General features: G+C 47.6%; 1 pseudogene; it reads left to right on the top strand.

Annotated features, from left to right (window-relative positions):
* The first annotated feature begins 381 nt into the window (after window positions 1-381).
* Window positions 382-17,807, top strand: LOC133628432 (cell division control protein 6 homolog; annotated as a pseudogene).
* The last annotated feature ends 989 nt before the right edge of the window (window positions 17,808-18,796 follow it).

Below are 18,796 nucleotides of genomic sequence, written 5' to 3'. Positions count from 1 at the left end.
TTCACCAGTCCTCTCTGTAGAATGCAGGGGAGTCTCTGTTCCAGCACACCTTCTCCTCTCTTTCTTCACTGACCTTAGAGTCCGCATGGTTATTTCTCTCACTGTTTCTACTCCTTGCACCACCACCAGCCAGAAGAAGAAGAAGGGGCAGAAGCCTCTTCTTCTGGCTTCTTAAAAAGTGATTGTGGAGGTGTCTAATTGGCTCAGCCCCAGAAGTGGGTCTGGCTCAGAGCTGGGGAGAGTTTCAAGCAACTATTTACAGGAGCCATCTTTACAGCCCCTTCCCCATTACCAGAAAAGGCTCTCATGTCAAACCAGCTACCCCTGAGCCCCTCTCCCTTCCTGGTTCAGGTACCTGCTACCAGCAGGCGAAGCAGGTGCTGTATGTGGCTGTGCCCAACCATCTGCATGGCAGAGAGAGGGAGATGGGCACCATCCAGCAGTTCCTGTGGGAGCACATCTGCAGGTGCCAGCCCGGCAGCCTCTACATCTCCAGAGCCCCTGGGACAGGGAAAACTGCCTGTCTGAGCAGTGTCCTGCTCAACTGCAAGGTGTGCCATGGCCGAGGGTTCTGTTTTGGGGGTACTGTGGAGTAGGGAAAGGTTGGTAGGGGAGACCTGGCAGGAGGAGTGAGAACTGAGCATGGCTCAGGGGAGTAGCAGGTGATCAGTGGCATAACACTCCTGCCTCTGCCAGGATGAGCTCACCAAGAGCAAAACCATCCTCCTGAACTGCATGTCACTGAGCAGCCCTCAGGGCATCTTCCATGCTGTGGCACAGCAGCTGGGCCTGCCCGTGGCCACTGGCTGGGAGAGCCCACAGCCAGCCCACAGTGGCTGGAGAAGCAGCTGACAGTGCAAGGGCCCATGGTGTAAGTTCCCTGCCTGCTGTGGGGGTGATGGGGAGGACCCTCCCTCAACACCCCGAGCACGTGGCCAGCTGGGAAATGTGGCCCCAGAAGCAGCTCTCCTGTTCAAGGTGCTGTGAAGGGGCTATGGGAGTGGTGGGCAGAGCTGGGGCTGAGCTGGGCTCCCCTCCTCTCCCCACAGTCTGCTGGTGCTGGATGAGCTGGACCAACTGGAAAGCAAAGGGCAGGAGATGCCCTCTTTGAGTGGCCCCAGCTCCAGCATCATCCTCATGGATGAGTCTACAGCTGCATGGTACCGCCTGCCCTTGCAGACCTTCCCTGATTTGGGAGGCTGATGGAGGATTTGCACAGCCCCCATCCTTCCCCTCCTCACCCCTCTGCCCATACTGATGGCCTGTGGTGCCTCAGGAGGTGGCTGGTGACCCCATCCTGGATGCCACCACATTCCAGTTCTGCACCCATAAAGACTTTGCGGTCTCCGGTGATGCTCGCAAGGCCCTGGATGTCTGCAGGTCAGTGCATGTCTCGAAACCCAGTGGTGCCAGGGCCAGTGTTGGTCCCTGCAAGCCCCACATGGCTCCCCTGCCCTGGGAGTCCCAGTGCTCAGGGCTGTCTCTCCCCAGGTGTGCCGTGGAGGTGGAGCTGGAGGTGTGGAGCCAGACCCTGCTCAAGCCACTGCCCAGTGGTGAGTAACTGCTGCCAGCAGCCACAATCTGACAAGAGGAAGTCTGTGTATGGGCAAGGGATTATGATCTGGTGGCTATTGCAGAGACATGGTGGGACAGTTCACATGACTGGAATGTGGGCATGGATGGCTATGTCCTTTTTAGGAAAGACAGGCCAGCCAGGCGAGGTGGTGGAATTGCTCTTTATGTGAGAGAGCAACTTGAATGTACTGAATTCTGTCCAGGTGAGGATGAGGGGCAGGTTGAGAGTTTGTGGGTTAGAATTAAGGGGCAGGCTAGCAAGTGTGACACTGTTGTGGGTGTCTATTACAGTCCACCTGATCAGGCTGGGGAAGTTGATGAGGCCTTCTACAGGCAGCTGGGAGCAACCTCAAAATCACAGGCCCTGGTTCTCATGGGGGATTTCAACTACCCAGACATTTGCTGGAACACCTACACAGCTAGTCACAATCCAGGAGGTTCCTTCAGTGCATCGATGATAACTTCTTGATGCAAATGGTGGATGTGCCAACTAGGAGAGGAACACTACTGGATCTTGTACTCAAACAAGTAGGGTCTGGTTGAAGGGGTGGAGGTTGAGGGCAGCTTTGGCCTCAGCGACCACAAGATGGTGGAGTTCAGGATCTTGTGTGGTAGGAACAGAATACCAAGCAGGATCACAACCCTGGGCTTTAGCAGGGCCAACTTTGGCCTTTTCAAGCAATTGCTAGGGGACATCTCATGGGACAGGGTATTAGAGGATAAAGGGGCCCAAGATAGTTGGTCTCTTTTCAAGGATCACTTCCAGGCTCAGGATCAGCATCCCAGCAGGTAAGAAATCAAGCAAGAGAACAAGGACACCCACATGGTTAAACAGGGAACTGTTGGTCAAACTCAAGTGAAAGAAGTGAGTCTATAGATCATGGAAGGAAGGGATGGCCACTTGGGATGAATATAAGACTGTCATCAGAAGATGTAGAGAGGCAACTAGGAAAGCTAAAGCTTCATTGGAGTTGTGCCTTGCAAGGGAGATCAAGGACAAAAAGAAGGACTTCTTCAAATATATTGCAGACAAAACTAATGCTAGAGGCAATGTAGGCCCATTGCTGAATGAAGCAGGTGCCCTGGTGACAGAGGATACGGAGAAGGCAGAGTTACTGAATGCCTTCTTTGCCTCTGTCTATACTGCTGGAGACTGTCCTCAGGAGCCCCAGACTCCAGAGTATTAGCATTACTGTATATGGAAAGTTAGAAGTAGTTAGGCTAAGGTCTGTATCGAGGCCTAGTGAGCAGTGTGGGAATGTTGATGTAACCTAGCAGTTTAGGGAACTAGTGGGGCATGCTGAGCTTGTGTATTCTTGCTTAAACAAGCAAAGAGATTAGTGAAGCATGTGGAACGCCGAATCTTGTTTTTCTCAAAGAAATTGTTATCTCAAATGATTACTCGTTTGTTATCTATAGAATTTATGACTGTGGATTTAGACAAGCATGTAAGAATTATAGTCTCAAGTAACTGCATGAAAGAGCACAATATAATCATAAAGTTTAGGAAAACTGGTAAACAGCACGTGGACCTGATGAAGTAATCATTTGTGAAAAGTATATAAACTCTGTGAAATTTTCTGTTAGTGGGGGCTCTGACTTTGGACACTAGTCCTCAGGTCCCTAGGGCCCTCAATAAAGCACCGCATAAAACGACCTCGGTTGTTTTGTGTTTTCCTTCGGGAACGGGCAACAGTTTTCTGGCGACCGCGGCAGGACTCCGAAGGTGGCTGGGGCGGTTCGCGTGCTGATTTACCCCACGCCGGCACCGAGAGATTCTCGGGGAGTCATCGGTTCGTGCCTGACCCCCGCACCTGGCGGACGACTGCTATAAGGTAAGCCCATAGGTGCTTTATTTTCTGGTATGGGTGCCTGCTCAGGGTCCCTCTGCTCCACCCTATGTTCCACCTCAGATGGAACAGGATAGTGAGGACGATGATAATGAGGAGGAAGAAGAGGAGAACGAAGACAACGGAATAGTAAAATTTCCCAGCCCTCCTAGAACTCCTCAGGTTTCAGTTACTCTTCGCCCTCAGACTCCCTCTCCGGCGAGTCACTGAAATATACAGAGAACCCCCTTGCAGAACGTACCAGACAAGGTAGAAGGAATCAGGGAGAGCCTCAGCTAATAGCTCCTTTACGGGAAGCAATGGGACCCCAAGGAGGGAAGGTATTAATAAAGGTTCCATTCTCTCCTAGCGACCTGGTGATTTGGAAACAGTCAGCTGGTAGTTATCGGGAGGACCCTGAACGAGTAGCGCGAGTGGTTAAGATGGTAATGAAAACTCAGAATCCTGATTGGAATGACTTGCAAGTTTTATTGGATACAATTATGGATACTACAGAAAAGGAAATGGTTTTAAGGCTCTGCCCAAGGAAGAGGTGGTTATGGTCAGGGAAGAGGGGGATTTCGAATGGGAAACCCTAACCAAGGAAAGTTAGGTTTTAATCAGTGTGCTTTTTGTCGACAGATAGGACATTGGAAAAATGAATGTCCTGTGAAAAATGGAATGGAGGGTGGCGCCGGGACAATGGGTAGTTATCCTATGCCTCCGGCAGATGTCGCCCAAGCCCTGGTTTTGGGGAATTACCAAAATCAGAGCTGACTAGAGCAAGGGTTAAAGGTAAGGTTAGAAATAAATGGTAAAGAACAGGAATTCACAGTTGATACAGGAGCTACTTATTCAGTTCTCAACAAAAGACTGGGACCAATAAGTGATACGACCGTACAGGTGGTAGGGACTATGGGTCAGCTGGAAGAAAGACCATTTTTGCAGCCTCTAAATTTGAAATTTGGGGGAAAGGAATTGGATCATCAATTTTTGTATATGCCCAATTGTCCCAAGCCCCTGTTTGGAAGGGATTTATTGTCTTTGTTAAATGTGAAAATAATATTTGAAAATGGGAGAGTAAAATTGGAGATTCCAAATGAAGAAATTGGGAAAATTTTTGTAATAAAGGAAATAGAACCTACTCCCATTCCAGAAGAAATAGATCAGGCAGTTGTACCCTGGGTATGGGAAACAGGGACCCCAGGAAAGTCAAAAGCTGCCCAGCCTGTTGTTGTAGAACTGAAAGAAGGAGCCCAGCCGGTTAGGGTTAGACAATATCCAATTAAGTTGGAGGCTAGGAAAGGAGTGGCTCCACTGATAACCCAATTTTTGATTCAAGGAATTTTACAGGAATGTGAATCTGAGTATAACACTCCTATTTTTCCTGTAAGTAAGCCTAATGGTAAATATAGGCTAGTGCAAGATTTAAGGGCCATAAATGAAATTGTAAAGGACATTCACCCAGTGGTTGCTAACCCTTATACTCTGTTAACATCTGTGTCGGAAAGGTTTAAATGGTTTACAGTAATTGATTTGAAAGATGCCTTCTTCTGCATCCCGCTGGCATTACCAAGTAGGAAGTATTTTGCATTTGAATGGGAAGATCCAAATTCGGGAAGGAAGAAACAACTGACATGGACACGGCTTCCGCAGGGTTTCAAAAACAGCCCCACTATTTTCGGAAATCAATTAGCCAAAGAGTTGGAGGAATGGAAGACCGAACAGGTAAGAGAATCTCCATTCTCTTATGTGATTTTGCAGTATGTGGATGATATTCTGTTGGCAACTGAGGAAAAGGAAGTTTGCCTGAAGCTTACAATTGCCTTACTGAATATGCTGGGACAAGCAGGATATCGAGTATCTAAGGAAAAGGCCCAGCTCCTCAAAGAGAATGTTCTTTATTTGGGATGTGAATTGATGCAAGGTCAGAGACGATTGGGCACAAACAGAATTGAGGCAATATGTGCCATACCCCTTCCAAGGAACCATCAGGAACTGAGATCATTTTTAGGAATGGTTGGTTGGTGTAGACTGTGGATTCTAAATTTTGGATTGTTAGCCAAACCCTTGTATGAGGCTTTGAAGGAGCCCCAATTGGAATGGAGTCCACAAAGGAAAAGAGCCTTTCAGGAGCTAAAACAAGTTCTGAAAGAAGCACCTGCCTTAGGGTTGCCGGACTTAAATAAGGATTTTCAACTTTATGTAAATGAAAGGCAGAATCTGACTCTGGGAGTGTTGACCCAGAAAATAGGGTCATGGAAACGCCCAGTGGGATATTTTTCAAAACAACTGGACAATGTTAGTGCTGGTTGGCCGTCATGCTTGAGGGCAGTTACGGCCACAGTGATCCTCATACAGGAAGCCCGAAAACTGACTTTGGGAAGGAAAATGGAGGTCTTTGTGCCCCATATGGTCTTGGCTGTCCTGGAACAAAAGGGGGGGTCACTGGTTATCATCCAGCAGAATGTTACAATATCAAGCTATATTAAGAGAACAAGATGATGTGGAACTTAAGATAACTAACCATATCAACCCAGCAGGATTTCTTCGCAGTAAACAGGAAGAAGGGGAGCTGGTTCATGACTGTGTAGAAACAGTTGAACAGGTGTATGCGAGCCGAGCAGACCTAAAGGACACACCGTTAGAAGATTCAGATTGGGATCTCTTTACCAATGGATCTAGCTTTGTGGAAAATGGAACCAGGTATGCGGGATATGCGGTGGTCACAGCTGCACAAGTGATTGAAGCAAAGGCTTTAGCCCCTGGGATATCTGCTCAAAAGGCAGAAATAATTGGACTAACCAGGGCATTAATTTTGAGTACCAGAAAGAAGGTAAATATATGGACTGACTCGAAATATGCCTTTGGAGTTGTACATGTTCATGGTGCCTTGTGGAAGGAATGGGAACTGTTAAACTCACAAGGGACTATGATAAAACATAGATCGGAAGTTCTCGCCCTGTTGGATGCGGTACATAAACCAGAAAAGGTAGCAGTAATGCACATCAGGGGACATCATAAAGAAGAAGGAAAGATATATTGAGGGAATGAACTAGCAGACATCACTGCTAAAGAAGCTGCTCGACAGGTTTGGACTCAGATGGCTTTAATACCAACCAAGGTGAGCCCTGTTTCTTGTTATATGATTCGGGAACCGAGCTATTCTGCCGATGATGAGAAATTGGCGACATATCTGAAGGCCCAGAAGAATGCAATTGGATGGTATGTAATGACAACGGGACAAGTGGTGACACCCAAAAATGTTATGAAGTCCATATTAGAGACTGAACACAATAAATGCCATTGGGGAGCGGAGGTTTTGGTAAAATTTTTGAAAAAGGAAATAATTTCCAACCAAATGTTAACGCTGGCGAAAAGGGTGAATGCCATGTGCCCAGTTTGTTTAAAGAATAATCCTATTGTAAGGAAACAGGTGCAGTTGGGAAAATTACAAATAGGACCAGAGCCTAGAGATTATTGGCAGGTCGACTTTTCAGAACTTCCAAGGGCTCAGGGACTTAAATACCTGTTGGTGTATGTGTGCACCTTTTCGGGGTGGCCAGAAGCCTTCCCTTGTAGAACAAACCAAGCGAATGAAGTGGTGAAAACTTTGTTGAAAGAAATAATACCTAGATTTGGAGTACCACTGGGATTATCATCAGATAGAGGCCCACATTTTGTGGCAGGGATAGTTCAGGAGGTGGCTAGGACGTTAGACATTACCTGGAATTTACACACTCCATGGAGACCCCAGTCTAGTGGTCAAGTAGAAAGGATGAACCAAACATTGAAAAATCATATCAAAAAGATATGTCAGGAGGCCAAACTTCAGTGGCCCCAAGCTTTGCCGTTAGCGTTACTTAGGATTAGGATAAAACCTAGGGAAAGGATAGGAGTAAGTCCGTACGAGATACTGTACGGCAAGCCACCGTGTTAAAAGGAGACCCGCATGTATCGGGAGACCAGGTGATTTTAACTATGTTATGTCGCTCAATAGAGTTCTCAACGCTTTACGGGTGCCCTTCAATGGAATCAGCCGCTCCCGCTGGAAAATCCAGTGCATGATATTCAACCGGGAGATCAGGTCTATGTGAAGAATTGGTTCACAGACCCACTGAGAGAGACATGGGACGGTCCCCATCAGGTGATCCTGACAACTTTCACAGCTGTGAAGGTAGCAGGAACCGACACTTGGATTCACTACATTCGAGTCAAGAAGGTTCCAACCAAATGGGAAACCCAAGTAGTATCCCCAACTCGAATGATATTCCGAGCAAAACCGCATTTCTGATTATTGTGATATTAGTATTGTTGAAATTTGTACCTGTTGATGGGTTTGTACTTGTGACTATTACAGAACCGGTGGTTGCTGTCATGGAGGGAATGGATGTAAACTTGACCTGTGGAGTTACGAACGACCAGGGAGCTGGAGCTGAGGAGATGATTGTGGTTTGGACACAAGGATCAAAACGAATTAATGCAAGTATTGTCACTATTTGGAATAGGGATATACAGGAAAGAGAGATAATTGGTGTCGGATAGCCAAAGATGCGTGGTGGGCCCACTCTAGGATGTTAGTATCATTAATTAGAGGCAAATATAGCCGAAGGAGAATACGGGATCTAGGAAATGGGACAATAAACTTCCATGGAGATGAAGGACAGGAAAACTTAGTGGTCGGGTTGATTAGAGATTTTGGAATGATTCAGAATGTATCTAAGATTACAGCATGTTTGCCACTACCTCAGGCTGCAGGTGAACCTATACCCTGGGGAATTATTCCAATAACAACCATGCCAGAAACCTCTGTTAATTTTACTTGGAATTGCAGGCAAGTATCAATAAAGTATGAAGAGTGGATAAATGGGTGTTTAATAAAGGGGGATTTAACGGAAAAAGAGTGTAGATCATTGCCGGGGTATTATAGATGGGTTAGAACAGGTCCTTATGGGAGAGGTGGCAATATTAAAGGTTGCTGTACAGTAGATGGTACTATTCCAATAATTGGATATTGGTGTAGTAGCACAAGAATAAAAGTTGAAAAGATTAGGAATGAAGAGATCTGCCAGAATGTTACACGACAACAATCTTTGGAAGATGAATGGGACACAGTATGGGGACCTGGTTTGTTGGAATCATATAGTTACCTAGGTCCAGTACAATGGTGTATACAATGGACAGGGGAGAAAGATCAGACTCACGATAGTGTGATGGCTACATACACTTCCGTGAGACCATCCAGTGATCAGAAGGAAATATAGAACTGTACGAAAGTTTTTACTTGTGACTCCCCAGAGAGTCAGATAGGTTTAGTCCCTGTGAGAATTCTGCTGAAATGGGGGTGTGAATGTCGGGGATACAATCATATGATTAAAGACAAAATAAAGGGAGATGTACATGAGAAAGGGATGTATGGAAAAAGGGTCATTAGTTGCAAATCCACTACAATCAGAAGTCCAGGAAACTTAGTTTGGGTTATGGGTCATGGGCAATGGACCACCCATTTACCAATTGATGGTCCAGTAACTCAAATAACATTGGGAGTTCCCACATTGTGCCCATTTTGGAGACAATCTAAATTAGAAACGAGGATAGCTCGGAAGAAAAGGGAAATAGGTGATGATATCAAGGTAGAAGATGAGTGGCATGAACCAAGTGATGGAGTAAAATTTGGCTGGGCTTTAGAGTCTTTGTTTGCACAGGTTGCATCCTACCGTAATAGGGAAATGTTGTATAAGCTACTAGGCCAGACTGAAAGATTAGCAGCAGCCACCAAGAAAGGGTTTAAGGATATGAATTTGCAGCCACAGGCAACTAGCAGAATGACTTTGCAGAATAGAATGGCCTTAGACATGTTGCTGCTGCGGGAACATGGGGTCTGTGGTTACCTGAGCAAAAGAATTGATCACTGCTGTATCCATATTCCAAACATGACAATCGAAGTAGAAAAAGATATTTTACAATTGGAAAAGGTTGAAAACGAAACCAAAGAAATTGAAGAAGAAGCTCAACATAATTGGATAGGAGCAATATTTGATTCATTGGGGCTCCAGGTCTCTGGGTGGATTTCCTCGGTCATCCAATATGTAATTATGTTTGTTATACTGTTGATGATAATTTATATAGTTTACAAGTATATTTTAGGAACCATTACCAGAGAAAAGCTCAACACCCGCAGATTAATGAATGAGATGACCAGAAATGGAACTGGAAATGGGTCTCCTCCTCCGTCATATAAGGAAACCACTACTTGAGACACGGACAATAGAGACAGATGATGTTGAGCATCCTTGCAAGATAGAAGAATGCTCAAAAGGGGGGACTTGTTAGCATTACTGTATATGGAAAGTTAGAAGTAGTTAGGCTAAGGTTTGTATCGAGGCCTAGTGAGCAGTGTGGGAATGTTGATGTAACCTAGCAGTTTAGGGAACTAGTGGGGCATGCTGAGCTTGTGTATTCTTGCTTAAACAAGCAAAGAGATTAGTGAAGAATGCTGAATGCTGAATCTTGTTTTTCTCAAAGAAATTGTTATCTCAAATGATTACTCGTTTGTTATCTATAGAATTTATGACTGTGGATTTAGACAAGCATGTAAGTATTATAGTCTCAAGTGACTGCATGAAAGAGCACAATATAAAGTTTAAGAAATAAATAAAGTTTAGGAAATATGCATAATAAAGTTTAGGAAAAAGTTTAGGCATAATAAAGTTTAGGAAAACTGGTAAACATCACGTGGACCTGATGAAGTAATCATTTTTGAAAAGTATATAAACTCTGTGAAATTTTCTGTTAAGGGGGGCTCTGACTTTGGACACTAGTCCTCAGGTCCCTAGGGCCCTCAATAAAGCATCGCATAAAACGACTTCAGTTGTTTTGTGTTTTCCTTCGGGAACGGGCAACAAGAGGAAGTCAGGTTAAAGGAGTTTTGTTTGGTTGATGAGGACTGGATTAAGGATCAGCTGAGCAGTCTGGATGTACATAAATCCATGGGCCCGGATGGGATGCACCCCCAGGTGCTGAGGGAGCTGGTGGTAGTCATTACTAAACCACTCAATCATCTTCAGTAAGTTGTGGAGAACAGGAGAGGTGCCTGAGGACTGGAGGAAAACAAATGTCACATTTGACACTGTCTCCCACAGCATCCTCACAGCAAATCTGAGAGAGTGTGAGCTGGATGATCAGGTAGCAAGGTGGATTGTTAACTGGTTGAAGGGAAGAAGACAGAGAGTTGTGATTGATGGGGCAGGGTCTAGTTGGAGGCCTGTGTCTAGTGGATTCCCTCAGGGGTTAGTGCTGGGACTGGTACTGTTCAATATATTCATTAATGACCTTGATGAGAGAACAGAGGGCACTGTCAGCAAGTTTGCTGATAATACTAAACTGGGAGGAGTGGCTGACACACCAGAAAGCTGAGACCTGGACACGCTGGAGGGTTGGGCAGGGAGAAATCTAATGAAATTCAACAAGGGCAAGTGTAGAGTCTTGCATCAGGGGAGCAGCCCTGCTCGCCATCTACCAGTACAGTCTGGGGAATGAACTGTTAAAAGAGTAGTGTAGGGGAAAGGGACCTGAGGGTCTTGGTGGGTAGCAGGATGACCATGAGCCAGCAATGTGCCCTCATTGCCAAGAAGGCCAATGGCATCCTGGGCTAGATTAGAAGGGCTGTGGGCAGTAGGTCGAGAGAGGTTCTTCTCCCCCTCTACTCTGCCCTCATGAGACCACATCTGGAATATTGTGTCCAGTTCTGGGGCTCTCAGTTCAAGAAGAACAGGGAGCTGCTGGAGAGAGTTCAGCACAGGGCCACAAAGATGATGGAGTGGAGCATCTCCCTTATGACGAAAGGCTGAGGGAGCTGGGGCTCTTCAGCTTGGAGGAGACTGAGGGGTGACCTCATTAATGTTTACAAATGCATAAAGGATAGGTGTCAGGAGGATCATAGAATCATAGGATGGTACGGGTTGGAAGGGACCTTTAGAGATCTTCTAGTCCACTCCCCCTGCAGAAGCAGGATCACCTAGATAACGTCGCATAGGAACATGTCCAGACGGGTCTTGAAGACCTCCAAGGAAGGAGACTCCACAACCCCTCTGGGCAGCCTGTTCCACTGCTCCGTCACTCTCACAGTGAAATAGTTTTTTCTTATGTTTAAGTGGAACTTTTTGTGTTCCAGCTTCATCCCATTACCCCTTGTCCTGTTGCTAACTACAATAGAAAAAAGGGATGCCCCAATGTGGAGGAATGGTTAAGGGATAATGGACATGGATCCCGGGGTATAATGTTAGGCCTGATGGGGCAAGGCAATCTGAGTTCTAGTTATATGAATTTAATGCACAATCAAGACCAGAGTCAGAGCCATGGTTAAAGTAGTTGCTGTCACATAGTCAGCGAAGACAGCAGGCCGCTTTCTGCTCCTTCAAGGTCGGGCTGTTTTCAGCTAACGAGCTAACAGCTCAAGGTGGAAAACAACTTTGGAGAAAAACAAGATGGGAAAATGCGAGGGAGCTTGCTTATCGCAGAAACCGCAAGTAGGATGAACATGAGAATGTAATCTATTAGCTGCTGTTGCTGAGCTAGCTTTGAAGCTGCTGTTTATATAAGTTAGAGCCTGCTCTCAATAAAGAAGAAGATTTCTGCTATCACTCACATTGAGTAGGACTGATTTCTTCCCACCCAGCTGAGAATCGGACCCTGGGTTGATCGCCGCATGAAGTAGGCTTGGAGCTGGTTGTTCAGGCTTCGAGCCTGGGTTTTTCAGGCTTCGAGCCTGGGTGTTTCAGACTTAGAGTCTGGTTTCAGGCTTCGAGCCTGGTTTCAGGCTTCGAGCCTGGGTTTTTCAGACTTAGAGTCTGGTTTGCAGACTTCGAGTCTGGTTTTTCAGGCCAAGAGCCGAAAACTTCGCGGCATATGGCGCCCGAACAGGGACATCACTGGATGTTACCGGGTAAGGAGCCTGCCTGTGAGGAGCTGAGACTTGAAAATCCGGAGGCAGAGGCAGTCGTTGGAGGAGGAAGCCTGCCGGATCCCAAGCAGAGTTTGCTGTACCCAGGGGAGTGACTACAGGTTGCGGTGAGACGAGGATCAGACAACATGGATAAGGAGGTAGCACTCTCACTTTTACATCGCTTTTTAGAAAAGCGGGGGGTGGACTTAAACTGACCGATTTGTCTGGTCTACTTGTACATAGTAATTGTAAAGGCTTTTTTAAAGACTCTGAGAAATATTTTGATGAGGAGGAGTGGAGAGCATATGGGACTTGTCTTTGGGACTTGGTTATAGACGAAGATAAGACTGCTCGGAAACTGATGAAACAGTGGAGAGAAGTAATTAACTGTTTGAAAAAGTATAAGTTGGAAAAGGATTTGGCCGCTGCTGTAACTAAGTGGCTTGATATGCCTGAGACTGTAGCCGAGCCAACAGCTGGACTGTTTGGTATCAGGACTAATTATGTCTCACCTCCCTTTTCTGGTGAGTGGCGAGAAATTGGAAACCTTCTCTGGGAAGCCACTATTAGTGGTGATAAGGACAATAGTAAAATCAGTAAAGATCTAGGTCTCGTTTGGAGAGACGTGCTGAATACTTTAAAAGAAATGCCTGCAGCCCAGGGGTTGACCGTTGCGCCGAGGCTGAAGGAGACAGACAAGGGAACGGACAGGTTCCTGCAGGAAGTATTGAAGAAACTGGAGCGACAAGGGACCATCGAGACACGGCCTGTCACCACTGAAAGCCAGCCCGGTGCGCAGCCCGTCGCTGAGCGGGGCGTGCTGAGAGAAAAAAAAAAAAAAAAAAAGAGTTCTTCTCTACACAAGAGTTTTACAAAGTCAGAGAGGCGAAGGGCCTTCGGAGCAGAGCCCCCGCGGGAGAGCTACTCCCCATTCAGAGCCCAACACGACGAGTTACCCCTGGGACGACTTGCAGGGGAATGCCGAGCGGGCGGAGTCGGGCGGGGGTGCAGCGCAGGATGATCAGAGGAGAGTGGGGGAGCGCGACCCCGTGTTAGACTGGGCACCATCGGGCATGTGAGGGGAGACAAAGAAAACACAGGAGAGACTAATACCGACTGCGCCGCCGGCGCCGGGGCCGGCACGGAGTGAGCCAGACCCCCCCCGCCCCTTCCATCCGCATCCGCCGCCGCGCAGCCGCTTCCCGCGCCCGGTCAGTGTCTCCGGAGCCCCCCACACACACCGCGCCGACACCGCCGGCCCCGGCCCTCACGGACCGCTGGGCTCGTCCTTTCCATCCTCAATCCGTTGCCTCAACGAGTGTAAAAACTGTTGATCGTGATGTTATGCAGTTTGCTGTAAATGTGATGATGAATATTGGTTTTCTTACAGTGGAAACTTTCTAAGGTGTTTTAGGTGTCAGGAACAGAACATTTTGACATTGAGAAGCTAAAAGGTGGTTTGTGTTTTAGACTCATTGGTGAAGGATTTTTTTTGTCAGGAGTAAAAAAAAAAAAAAAAAGGATTTTGTCATACTGTTGATGCTTCAAATGATTGTGGTAAATGGTTTTAGGCAATTTCAACAAACCAAGCAAAACATGTGGCTTACACTGGCCAAAGCAATCAATCAGTCTACAATATGTTTATCAATGGCCACTACAGATAATTATTTTTCTACCTGTTTGGTGGGAGTTCCATCAGATGTGGCACAATGGCCTGTACCAAATGCATTAAAAACAAATCCCTTCGTTAAGGGTAATGGCAAAGTTGACAGCTGGGATTTGATCATTTCATGGTTGCCAATAATGACAACAGAGCCACAGGAGTTAGAATTATTGGGATCTATAAAGATGGATTTTTGTGTTATGTTTAATTTTACCAGCAATACCAAAACATTTGGGACAGAATGTGGATCCCATCCTGGGCATGTATAAGAACACAACATCTTCGTGCAATTATACTTCACCAAAAAGATCCAGGTCTAGTCTTGTGCCTATACAGTTACCAAAGGGAATTTTTCTGATCTATGGGGACCAGGCGTGGCCTGGAATATCCTCAAGATTACAGGGGGGACCACGCAGTTTGGGACAACTGACGGTCTTGATGCCTAATCACACAATGATTTAGAAACATCATTGTCCAAAACAATTTGTGCATGCATTTACTGACAAATGTGATGACCATGTTACCTTTGGTCTTCCTCAGCAATAATAGCAACTAGTGTATTTGCTCCAGGTGTAAGAGTATCTGCTTTATTAACTCAGCTATGCAAAGTAGGATGCTGGCTTAGCAAACAAAGTAACCAAACCTCAATGACATTAGAAGGCTTGATTAGTGATGTAAGTAGTATTAGACATGCACTTGTGTATCATTGTATGCATGATATCCTCATTGCTCAGGAGGAGGCATTTACTGTAGATCAAGAGAAAGATCTAGAAACCATGTTATTTAGGGAAACTAGCTTTGTTTGCTCCTCGACAGCAGGACTGGTTAAAAATTACCAAGTTACGGAAAACAAGAAACACCCACAACTTAAAAGGAGATTGTGATGGTAAAGTACAATTGTGGTCCATTATGGCGAATGTATTTGCTTCAGCATTTGTACCTGGGTTGGCTGCAGCCCAGGCCTTACGGCAGTTAGAAAAAATTAGTGTGTTGATCGGAGCAGCAAGCTAATGTTACTACTGATGTTATTGAAAAATTGTTAGCAGACCAGAAAGGCCTTAGACATGCCTTATTGCAAAATCATGTAGCTATTGATTTTTTGCTATTGGCACAAGGGCATGGATGCCAAGACTTTGAAGGCATGTGTTGTTTTAATCTTTCTGATCATAGTGAATCTATTCACAAAGCTTTGACATATTTAAAGGCTCACGCTAAGAGTATTACGGTGGGTTATAACCCTTTTGATAATTGGCTTCAATCAGCTTTTGGGGGTTGTCACCTTGGTTGACTATGTTAATCAAAGAAGGGTTAAGATGGATTTTGGTTATTTTGCTTTTGCTTGTAATGTTTAGAATAGTATATAGTTGTATTATGAAGGCAGTGCATAAATTGACTGACTCAGTCTTGATTGTGCAAAAACAAAACGGGGGATTTGTGGAGGAATGGTTAAGGGAGCATGGACATGGATCCCGGGGTATAATGTTAGGCCTGATGGGGCAAGGCAATCTGAGTTCTAGTTATATGAATTTAATGCACAATCAAGACCAGAGTCAGAGCCATGGTTAAAGTAGTTGCTGTCACATAGTCAGCGAAGACAGCAGGCCGCTTTCTGCTCCTTCAAGGTCGGGCTGTTTTCAGCTAACGAGCTAACAGCTCAAGGTGGAAAACAACTTTGGAGAAAAACAAGATGGGAAAATGTGAGGGAGCTTGCTTATCGCAGAAACCGCAAGTAGGATGAACATGAGAATGTAATCTATTAGCTGCTGTTGCTGAGCTAGCTTTGAAGCTGCTGTTTATATAAGTTAGAGCCTGCTCTCAATAAAGAAGAAGATTTCTGCTATCACTCACATTGAGTAGGACTGATTTCTTCCCACCCAGCTGAGAATCGGACCCTGGGTTGATCGCCGCATGAAGTAGGCTTGGAGCTGGTTGTTCAGGCTTCGAGCCTGGGTTTTTCAGGCTTCGAGCCTGGGTGTTTCAGGCTTTGAGCCTGGGTTTTTCAGACTTAGAGTCTGGTTTGCAGACTTCGAGTCTGGTTTTTCAGGCCAAGAGCTGAAAACTTCGCGGCACCCCAACCTCCTGACACCCACCGTATAGATATTTGTGAATATTAATGAGATTCCCCCCTCAATCTCCTCTTCTCCAGACTAAACAGCCACAGTTCCCACAGCCTTTCCTCGTATGAAAGATGTTCCAGTCCCCTGATCATCTTGGTGGCCCTGCGCTGGACTCTCTCCAGAAGTTCCCTGTCCCTCTTGAGCTGAGGAGCCCAGAACTGGACACAGGACTCCAGATGAGGCCTCACCAGGGCAGAGTAGAGGGGGAGCCAAATCTCCCTTGACCTGCTGGCCACACTCTTCTTGATGCATCCCAAGATGCCATTGGCCTTCTTGTCCATGAGGACACATTGCTGGCTCATGTTCAGTTTATTATCAACCAGCGCTCCCAGCTGTCTCTCTGCAGAGCTGCTCTCCAGCAGGTCAATCCCCAGCCTGTACTGGTGCATGGGGTTGTTCCTTCCTAGATGCAGGACTCTGCACTTGTCCTTGTTGAACCTCATGAGGTTCCTCTCTGCTCACCTCTCAAGCTGGTCGAGATCCCGTTGAATGGCAGCACAGCCTTCTGGGGAATCAGCCAGTCCTCCCAGTTTGGTGCCATCAGGGAACTTGCTGAGGGTACACTCTGTCCCCTCATCCAGGTCATTGATGAAGATGTTGAACGAGACTGGCCCCAGAACCGATCCCTGTGGAACTCCAACTCGATTCTGTGCCATTGATCACCACCCTCTGAGGATGGAGCCAGGCTGTTCTCAGTGATGTCCAATGATAGGTCAAGGGGCAATGGGTATAAGCTGGAACTTAAGAGGTTCCAAAGAAATGCAAGGAAGAATTTCTTCCCTGTTCAGGTGAGGGAGCACTGGAACGGATTGCCCAGAGGGGTTGTTGAGTCTCCTTCTTTGGGGACATTCAAAACCCACCTGGATGAGTTCCTAGGTGGTGCTGCTCTGGCGGGGGGGTGGACTAGATGATCTCTCGAGGTCCCTTCCAACCCTTGAGATTCTGTGATTCTGTGAAGGAGGCACCTTCAGCCTGACCTCACGTAGGGGGTCCAGGGTCCCTTTGGGACACCTGCTCTGCGCTGCCCCCCACCCCCTGAGGTGCCCTGCAGCCCCGTCTGTCCCTGGTGTCCACCATCCCCAAGCGCCTGGGGCTGCTGCACATCTCCCATGTCATCTCAGAGGTGTTTGAGGAGCGTCTGGCAGCAGGGGGCCAGGGGGGGCCAGGCCGCCTTTCCCCTGCAGCAGAAAGTGCTGTTCTGCTCCCTGCTCCTGTTTGTCCAGTGCCTGCGTGTCCGGGAGGTAATGCTGGGGAAGGTGAGTGGTAGTAGGACCCTTGGGGCTGGATTTGGGGAGTGGGTGGGTGTACCTGGGGTCTCCCTCAGATGCTCTGCTGCGGCATAATGCTTGCCCTCCCCTTCCCAGCTCCATGATGCCTACAGCCGGATCTGCCAGTGGCAGCAACTCCCTGCCGTTGACCAAGCTGAGTGTCTGCCCCTTGTCATCCTTCTTGAGCCCCTTGAGCTGAAGAAGGCCAAGGAAGCCCGGCTGGCCAAGGTACCATAGGGGGTGCTGGGGTGGGGGGTCCGTCAGCAGGGCAGGGGGTCTGTCAGCATGGGCACAGCCCTGAGCAGCTCTCATCTCTCCCCCTAGGTCTCCTTAAAGATGGAGGAGGTGGTGCTGGAGCACATGGTGCAGGAAGTGTTGGTGGGCAATATCCTGGCCCAGGGCCTGGGTTGACCCTCTCCCCAGCACCCGCTCCCTATGCCCCTCAGTGTGAATTGGGCTGTTGCTGTCCTGGGTGGGATTTTGGTGTATGCAGGGCTTGTCTGGGCTATGGCAGGAGCAGGAAACTGGCTCCTAGAGGCTTTGGATGTTGTTTGTTTTGTTCTGCCTTCTGAGGCTCTTGGTCTGGGGTGATTTTATTATTATTATCATCATCATCGTTATTATCGTGTGTCTGGAGCTGTGGTGGGAGGCTGGCACCAATGGCTGTGGGTGGTGGGTGCTCTGGGTGCTTCTCTCATCCCCGCAGGTGTCATCCCCGGGGCTTGGTGTTGCTCTTTGCTCTGAGCCATGCCTCTGTTTTGGAGCCTTCTGGGGCCCCACCAAGCCCCCAGTTGCAGGAAGGACAGTCCTGGTGGTGGCAGAGGCAGAAGGAATGCATGGTGCCCTTGGCTACCACCTGTGCCTAGCCAGAGCACTGGGCCCTCTGCTATCTCCTGGCATTAATAAAGTCATTTTGCTTCAGCTCTGGTTCCTGCCTCTCCTCACCTCTCCCTCCCCTCCCTGTCCCAGGGCTCTGGGGGCCTGACTCTTGTGCCCCCCCCTAGCCCCATTACTCCCAGACTGCTACCCTCCAGCTCTCCCCAGCTCCTGGCCCCAGCTCCTCTGCTTGTGTGAGGAGGGGCTAGAGCTCTATGGGTGCTCTATGTCCAGCCAAAGCAGAGCCTGGTGCTGCCACCATTGAGCCTCCTGCTGCAGCCCCCCCTCTCACCCCACATTTTGGCATGCTGTGGCATGGCCAGTCCCTGTTATGCCAGAGGACACCTTGGGCAACAGGCAGGGCTCATTCCCCATGGGGAACAGGGGGGAAACTGAGGTAGAGGCAGGGGGGCAGTGCTGGGGGCAGTCAGCAGCCGGTAGCCCTTACTGGTCCCCCGGGGCAGCTCAAGCTTGCTGGAACCGGGCTATTTATAGCCTGAGCCGCTGCCATGTGTCATAAGTGT

This window comes from Colius striatus, chromosome W (assembly GCF_028858725.1).
Source record: "Colius striatus isolate bColStr4 chromosome W, bColStr4.1.hap1, whole genome shotgun sequence".
Classification (NCBI taxonomy): Eukaryota; Metazoa; Chordata; class Aves; order Coliiformes; family Coliidae; genus Colius; species Colius striatus.
Note: the sequence above shows the minus strand (reverse complement) of the source record. Positions and strands in the feature narration are given on the sequence as shown.